A 9453-nucleotide genomic window follows, 5' to 3' on the forward strand; every position below is an offset into this window, starting at 1 on the left:
AGATTGAAGAGGACGATTTATTCTGGGGATTAATATGTTTAAATGAGCGTTACGGCTCTACTGTCCTTTGTTCAGCTTCAGCAAATGTCAATTAATGTTCCATATCTTCTGTGAGATCAGGCCTGAGAGCTTTCATTCAATTAGGCTGAATTATCGGAGGCTCCGTCTACTGTATGCCACATAATGCTCAATCAGTAATGTGATAATGGCAGCGTGGCTTTGTTTCACATAACCGCACAGCTGCAGAGTTCCCCAGAGACGTTGCAATGCAAAATATTACTGAAATTTCTTTACATCATCATTTTTAGATGATTTTTTTGGAAACTTTTCACATCTGTAACTGTGGAAGCAGCTCATCTGTCCTACAGTATGGAACTGGGACAAACAATCGACCAATAGTCCACCTGAGGCTCCAAAGTCTTTATTGGTCTAATTTCTCTCCTCATAATAACTGTATGTATACGACAGAATGATGAAAACAATGAGGAGTTTTCTGAAAACAGTGATCACCAGATATCACTGTGAGTAAATGTGGCGATCCTCAGGGCTCTATTATCGGTCTTCTACTTTTTATTTAAATTTAAATTATACTCTCGTTTGTCAAAGCACAAAGTGTTTCCTACTTCATAACTGCATGAGCTTTACATCAACAGCTCCTGCAGGAGATCCCATCCTGTGGATGTGTTTAGTCTGGAATATTTCCACTCTGGGCCTGTTATTCCCACATAGATATTGGCTTTGTAGCAGCTGTGGGGGAACCACAAAAACTGAGGAGGTGGTAGTTTCGATTTTCACTGAAGCCAGAGGCCACCTATCGCATTACTGTAAAGCTTTATGTGACAGTCATGTTTGTGTATTCTGCACTGTCGAGTTATTCGTTAGAAAGTCACAGAGGCTTAAAGTGTGAGATGTGAGTTGAGGCCTCACAGACTCGCCCCCTCAGAGCAGCAGGAAGGCAGATGTTTTTCACAGGACGCTAAATATAGAGCGTCTGTGTGGAGCCTGTGCTCGGCCCCCCGTTGTTTCAGAGAAATCATCCTGAACACAAACACATTAACAGTATGTCTGCAGTGCGCCTCAGCCAGTCCTTCGCTCCGGACCACACCGAAACATCTCAACAGTCCCAGTGTAGCCACAGAGTTCAAACTAAAACCTGCAGTTCCTCTAACGTCCAGCAGAGGGTCTAGCAGTAAGTCAGCCCCCATAGATTCCCATCTTAAAACTAGAGCAGAAGCAAACATTTACAGAGTGATGCAAAATCTGTTCTAGTCTCTATAGCTGTCAGTCATGTGGACTGCTGCTCCCCTCTGAGCCTGATTCTCTTGAAAGTTTCTTTCTGTTAAAAAGGAGTTTTTCCTCACCACTGTTGCCAAGTGCTTGCTCATGTTGGGGTTTTCTTTTACTTTTACTTACAATATAAAGTGCCTTGAGGTGACAGTTGTTGTGTTTTGGCTCTATATAAAATAGAATAGAATAGAATGCCTTTTATTGTCACTATACACATGTACAATGAGATTCAGAGCTTCTCCTACCCAGTGCAGACATGTGGGAGAAGAAAGGGGGGTGAGGTGCACAGTTCTGCGGTTCTACTAGGTACATACGAAGAGTCCCAATTCAAAAAATGTCAAATATACCAATAAAGAAAAAAAAGAAAAGAAATAGTTTTATATATTTACAGTGTGAGTTATTGCATGTAAATAACAGGTGTTAAATTAATTTATTGTTAGAATGATAACTTGCCTGTTGAAAAGCTGACTCACTTTTGGAGCCAGCCTCAGGTGGACATTCAAGGAACTATAGTTTTTGGCTTGTTTTAGTCCACAACCAAACACCAGGAACATACTACTGCACGAGTGCATGTGTTTATGTGTGGGCTTTAAATGTCACAGGGTGACGATGTGAACATGTAAACACCTCAACCTCGACGTTAGAAAACCAAACTTCCAGAACATCCTGACCCTACAGGCCAGTGTAGAGCAGCTGTTTGATATGGACCGGGAGGAGGTTCAGGATCAAAAGGTTGCCAGATATGATCCTCATTAGCTCTTGCAGCTGAATTCATCTTCTTCCTGTAACACCAGCCTGATGCATCGTCCCTATTCATTCCCTCCTAATATATTGAAATACTATGCAACAGCTTTAAGTAAGAGCCACGTGCCGTGGGAGCCACGGCGAGTGATTGATTATTTGATGACACTTTGCCGTAGTTTTTAACTCATCTTTTCCGGGCTATGTTGAACAGTAATGGGTTCATGAGGCCGTATGTGATGAATATTTAAAAAGAAACTTACATGAAACTGTGTCAAGGGCACGACTGAATTATGAGTGTGGCATCAGTGAGGAAATGTGAAGACGAGTCCATAAACAAAACCGTTTCTGTCTCTGCGGCTGGATTTAAAATGATTGTTTGGATTTCTGAGTGTAAATCACTCAGAGAATATCATGAATTAAACATCATCATGCAGCTGGTTTCAAACAGAGAACGCATGCCGTGGTTCCCAATCCCCCTGGACACCTGAATTCACCTGCTTCCTGTTCTGATTTCAAGGCTTTTTGCTGTAATATGACATTATTTTTAGTTGTTAGTAAATGAGGTCATGAAGTCCTATTGAAATCATTTTCTTCTTGGACTCCTTGCAGTGTTTATATGAAGCCGAGCCCTTTGCCTTCTGTAAGGATGGATCATTTTAATGGTGGTTGTAATTACCCCAGGAGCAGATGTATTTTGCTTGGAATCCAGTCATTGGTGGTGGGGTGAGAGGCCTTTTTAGAGATGATATATTTCTGCATCAGTACGTTTCTTTTATTTGAAATCAGAAACATGTATCAGTAAAGTGACACATATTTTTCAGTGAGAACGATGCTCTTGAAGTGTTTGGGATTTTTGCCTGATGTAAATCTCAGCTGTTCCTCTGTGGCGTTCCTGGCTCCGTGAACTTCCAGATGTGGGTGATGGCCTGGTATTCCGGTCAGCCGTGGAGCAACACTGCCGGAGTCCGAGCTCAGTGTGGTCTGCTTATTGTCTGCTGAAATAAGGAAGAGCCTAAAACAGCTCCTAAACCAGGAGGTGTTGTTTACAGATGTCCACGCTACCCGCCATGGGCTCTGATGCTCTGCCCTTGTTTCTTTTCCTGAAATATAATAACAATTTCCGTCATCTTTGTCAAGTTGCAGAATTGACCCCCCTGTAAATTAATGACTTGTCTGGTGTATATTTGGATGTCTGGTAATTAAAGGCGCTGCTGTGTCGGCTCACAGGACCGTTTTCAGTGCCTCTGAAATGAGATCGAACCCGGGGAAGATGGTGCTGACTGTTCACACAGTACAACAACGTTTTTGTAGAAGGGTTTTATTAAACTAGTGTAAGGAAACAAGTTTTGGAGCTGTTTGGGACTATTTTTAGTGGTGAATGAATCCATTTGGTGATTTGGTTAGTACTACTATTTAATAAAAAGTTATGAATTTAAATAAGTGATGAAAACAGCATGGAAAGTTTTTCCTTTAACAATTAAAAGGTAAGTTATATGCTAGAAGGATCCCTTTGTCTTGAAGACGATCACTTCTGAGGGCATTTCTTCTTTTTGGGGGGTTGTGAAGCTGCCGTGTTCAGTGGCTTGCACAAAGGTCCTTTAATTGAATGCCACAGTAGTAAATAGGCACTAATGAAAGGATGAGGTCTTTGGGATTACGACAGCCAATCAGGAGTCAGCGTCCAGACTCCTCCGGCTGCCCTGACCTCCAACATTCCCAGAAAGAGGCTCTGTATTCTGGCCAATATTGGACTAATCCTCCCTCTATCTGCGTGCTCCTGGAGGTCAGCCTTAAAAAAAGCATTAAGCCAACAGCTAATGGAATTAAGGCTATAATAATATAGGGATATAGTGAGACAATTCTATTAACAAGATATAAATCATGTTGAGTGTGAGGTAAGTGTTTTTTAATTGATTGATGGAAACGGCGATCCATAGGTTTTCTGGAGACTAACAGCCATTTACCGTCTCCGGCAGAGCAAAAGAGGCAAAAAGGGAGAGATAAGAAAATTACGGCGGGCCGAGGAATAAATTATTCAGAAAAGATAATCATTTTGTGCTGACATTACTAATGTGAAGAAGCATTTAATCTCCCTCCGGTGGGACGGGGGCCCGGGTGAAGGTTTTTATAAAGATTAAAACTGCACCCAGAACGCCACGCTCTCATTACCCACACCGCTGTCCTCTAATCAAGGAGAGGGAGGCTCTGCACAGCATTCTGGGAAACTTCACTCAATAACACGCACACACAGGCATGCAGAGAAAACACACAAACAGCAGGCGGGATTTAATTTAGACTGATTTTGACTGGAGGAAAAAAAAAACGTCTCCGGGCCTCCAGAAGTTTGGACTCCGTTCAAAGGAAACATTAAAGTTTATTTATTCACTTTAAAATGCAAATGAGCCAAAAAATATGAATTTTCAGCAGCTGTCTCTGAGCAGTTTATAAAAATACAACTTTAAATTATAATTAAATCACATCAGACAAAAGTTACCGAACACAGCACATAAATACTAATGCCAGTTACTTGTGAGTAACGGGCAGCAATAAAGAATTAAAAGATGGCAGCGAGTGCGTCGATGTTTGGTCATTAACCAGGTTTTTGATTTCTTTTTTTGGTCCAGGGATCAGTGAATACTGCAAATATTGCAGTTTTTATGATTCTTGATTAGCGTGTGTTCATACTTTGGTTTGATTTGAGGTCAGATGGGCTTTCTAACAGACTTCCAGCAGCACGGGTTTGAAGTTTTTTGGTAAAGAAACAACTCGGCCACAGCTGCCATGAACCTTGACTTTTTACTAACCAAGATGGCGGCGCGCACGGGTGCAGCGGCTCTTAGCTCTCCAGTTTGGTGCTCGTTTTTACTTTTAATGTGGATATTTTTGAATGTTTGCAACGCCGCCATCTCTTACAGTCGCCAGAACCTAATTGACCTAGGTTTTAAATATAGTTTGTCTGTTTCTGGCGACTATCAGCGAACACACAACATCCTGGTGGAGATAGCGAGACCGCCAGGGTCACCGTGGATGGTCTGCCCGCCCAGCAAGCGTAGTAGGCGACGGAGGGAAAGAAAGCAGAAGAGGGGATGCCGGTCGGGCTCAGACGCTAGGCTACGCAAACATCCACACCGGCCAGCACTTCCGAGCCTTTTCCTATCGAACGCCAGATCCATCACCCACAAACTTGACGAATTGGAGCTACAGATAGCCAACACAAGCTTTGCACGTAACTGCAGCATTATTCTTATTACGGAGACGTGGCTTCACCCGCTGATTCCCGACGCTGCAGTCGAGTTAGCAGGCCGCACGCTACACCGGCATGACAGAAACAGCAACTCAGGTAAAAGCAGAGGAGGGGGGCTATGTGTTTACGTGCATAACGAGTGGTGTTGTAACAGCAGGATCATTCACACACACTGTTCTCCTGATTTGGAGGTTCTGGCAGTCTCGTGCAGACCTTTTTACATCCCGAGGGAGTTTACAGTAGTTATTGTGATAGCTGTTTATATACCACCGGATGCTAACGTTGGCACGACTCTCAGCCTCTTGCTCAACACCATAAACAAACAACAGCTTGCCCACCCCGATGGGGTTTTTATTGTCGCCGGCGACTTTAACAAAGCGTGCCTAAAGACTGTGCTTCCTAAATTTGTCCAGTTCGTGGACTTTGCTACGAGAGGAGAACACACTTTGGACCATGTCTATTCAAACATCAGGCATGCTTTCAGAGCGACACCCCTCCCCCACCTGGCTGGATCTGACCACCTCTGCATGTCCCTCACCCCCACCTACACCCCCCTGCTGAGAAAAACAAAGCCCCAGACAAAGACAATAAAAACCTGGCCTGAAGGAGCCCTTTCTCAACTGCAGGACTGCTTCTCAACAACTGTATGGGATTTATTCTCCAGCCACAACCTCCAGGAGTACACGGACACTGTACTCTCGTACATCAGGAACTGTGTTGACAATGTCACCGTCAACAAAAGGGTCAGGGTGTTTCCAAATCAAAAACCCTGGATGAATAGCGAAGTGCAATCCCTCCTAAAAAGCCGCAACACTGCCTTCAAGTCAGGGGACAGGGCTGCGTATAGGGCGGCCAGGGCAGACCTGAGTAGAGGCATCAGGAAAGCTAAGGCTGCCTATAGGAGGAGGATTGAAGATCACTTTGCTGACAACGACCCCAGAAAAATGTGGCAGGGGATCAATCACATTACCAACTACAGAAGCAATAACCAGGCAACATCTAGGACTGATGCCTCACTGGCTGAGGATCTAAACCGTTTCTTCGCCCGCTTTGAGACGACCAAGCCCTCAGCTGCCACACCACTTCCACCCGCCCCCAGCACTGGCACACTAACACTTAGGGAGCACCAAGTGAGGTGTGTTCTAAGGTCAGTGAATCCCAGGAAGGCGGCAGGTCCTGATGGAATACATGGAAAGGTTCTCAGAGCATGTGCTGACGAACTGACCGGAGTCTTCACTAAAATCTTCAACCTTTCCTTGTCATCAAACACCGTCCCGCCCTGCCTCAAAACCTCCACCATCATCCCCATCGCCAAGAAGACAGCTGTGGCCAGCCCAAATGACTACAGGCCTGTTGCACTTACGCCTGTAGTGATGAAGTGCTTTGAGAGACTGGTCTGTCAGCACATCAGGGCCGGTCTGCCTCCCACTCTGGACCCCCACCAATTTGCCTACAGGACAAATCGTTCCACCGAGGACGCTATCACCATAGCGCTCCACACTGCGCTGAGTCACCTGGAGCACCGAGGAAGCTATGTGAGAATGCTCTTTCTGGACTTCAGCTCAGCATTCAATCATATCATCCCGGAGATCCTGGTCCAGAAACTGTCTCACCTGGGACTCTCCACCCCCATCTGCCTCTGGATCAAGGACTTCCTGACAAATAGACCACAGTCTGTCAGACTCGGCCCCCACCGGTCCAGCACCATCACACTCAGCACCGGGTCTCCACAAGGATGTGTTTTGAGTCCCCTCCTGTTTACGCTCTACACATCCGACTGCTCCCCTACCCATCTCTCAAACACCATCATAAAGTTCGCGGATGACACCACAGTGGTTGGACTCATCTCAAGGGGGGATGAGTCGGACTACAGAGATGAGGTCAACAGACTGAGTGAGTGGTGTTCAGTTAACAACCTCCAACTGAACACCACGAAAACTAAAGAACTTATCTTGGACTTCAGGAAGGGCAGAGCAGACCCGGCCCCACTTTACATTCACGGGAGCTGTGTGGAGAGGGTACACTCCATGAGGTTTCTGGGCGTGCAGATATCTGATGACCTCTCCTGGACTGCAAATACTACAGCGGTGGTTAAAAAGGCCCAGCAGCGTCTCCACTTTCTGAGAGTGCTCAGGAGGAACAACCTGGAGGAGAGGCTGCTGGTGACATTTTACAGAGCCACCATAGAGAGCATCCTAACGTACGGCATAACAACATGGTATGCAGGGTGCTCAGCTGCAGACAGGAAAGTACTGCAGAGGGTCATCAACACAGCCCAGAAGATCACTGGCTGCTCTCTGCCCAGGCTGGAGGTCATTGCAAACTCCCGGTACCTCAGCAGAGCTGGCAATATCATCAAGGACCACTCTCACCCCAGCAACCAACTGTTTGAACTATTACCGTCAGGCCGACGGTACAGGTCACATAAAACCAGGACAAACAGATTCAGGGATAGCTTCTTTCCCAGAGCTATCACCGTAGTAAATAAGCACAAAAACAATTGAACCTATTCCATACCGTCACTGTCATTATATTATGCTGCTATTCATACTGTCATTATATTAATGCTGCTACCCTGTATATATTGTACATACTATTGTTTGAGTACTTACGATTGTTTTTTTTTCTGTACTTTTTATATTTTACATTTATATTTATTATTGAAACTTGCACCAAGGGAGTGGCACTCCAATTTCGTTGTACTCTGTACAATGACAATAAAGGCTATTCTATTCTATTCTATTCTATTCTATTTAAAGTAATTATACAAATGGGAAAGCAAAATGATGTCTCATATTTTATGGTGGAGAGAGCGGAGCACCCTGTGAAAGCGAAGTGTTGATTTATTGGTTGCGTTCCCACCCTCACCTTTGACCCAAAGACTGAGATGGAGGAGCATACAAGCAGTGGAAATGAGCTTCCTCTGAAGGAAAGAGCTCAGCGTAGAGCTTGAAAGGAAACTGGTGAAGTGACCAGGACGCCTCATGGGTGAGGTGTTTGAAGGGAGACCAGGACATTGGAAATGCTTCTGTGTTCTCCAGAAGAGCTGCAGGAGGCTGCATCAAACAAAAGAGAGGAAATAATCTTAAAATATCTTGGGGACTACTTTCAGTGGTGCATTAATCCATGTTTGGTGATCTGGTGAGGATTAGTGGCAGAAGGACAGGGAGCTTTTGTTAGAAATACTACAGTGTTTGAGATTAGCCCAGATAATCCTCCCTCCTTACATTTTTATTTAGCAAGACTCAAAATGAGCCCATAAAGTCACGAGAAGAGCGTTCATGGAGGTCGGGGCAGGGGGACATCCTCCTTCTACAGGAGCGGTCTCTGTGCGAGCGTGTGTAATTGCTACAGAAGAATATTTATTTTATTCATATTTTACATTTACAATGTTTTTTCCTGGGGACCCTGTGACACCCCATTGAAGAGCCGTAGGCTGGATCTCTTAAGATCTCACTGTTGGGTTTGTAAGGCCATGTTACTCCTAAATTTCTATCTTGTTCAAAGAGACGATATAAAACAAAGTTCTAAGCTAATCGACCTGTGTGTTCTCCTTTTTTAAAAACAAGAATCGAATCGTTAAACAGAATGGAAAATGGAATCGGAATTGTGAAAATCTTATCAATTCCCATCCCTAGCGACCACGCATATCGCCCACTGGAGGCTGTTAAAAGAATGCAGGCTTGAGGCTCCAGGAAACAGTAAGTCCAGGATCCACGTGTACTAGCCTGATGAAATAACCCTACAACGCCGTGCGAGACAGGAAATCCCTCAGAGCGTCTGCAGATGAATTAATGGCTGAAAAAAGAAAACAGAAAAGGCACGAGACAGGCGAGATAAAGAGACGGGGCTCAGCTCATCCAGCGTGACAAATTATGAGAGTTACAAAGTGGGATGACAAACGGGCGGTTGAGCAGGAAGTTAACAGGAGCGCGGCGGTCGGCAGCAGGCGGCCGCCGTTATCTCCCCTCATGTTTATTAGAGCCGGCCTCTTGTTGGGCGCCGCCGCGCTGACAGTGATGGACAGCTCCTATTAAGACCCCGCGTACCCGGCAGCTGGCAGGAGCAGATACATTAAATACAACTGTTATTACTTTTCATTGGCTCGCCTGTAAAATATGGCCACTAAATAGTTGTTGCCATCGGTTTGATACAAGATTTTAATTTGAGAGACGGCT

The sequence above is a fragment of the Simochromis diagramma genome, unplaced genomic scaffold (assembly GCF_900408965.1).
Source record: "Simochromis diagramma unplaced genomic scaffold, fSimDia1.1 OVJJ01000293.1, whole genome shotgun sequence".
Lineage (NCBI taxonomy): Eukaryota > Metazoa > Chordata > Actinopteri > Cichliformes > Cichlidae > Simochromis > Simochromis diagramma.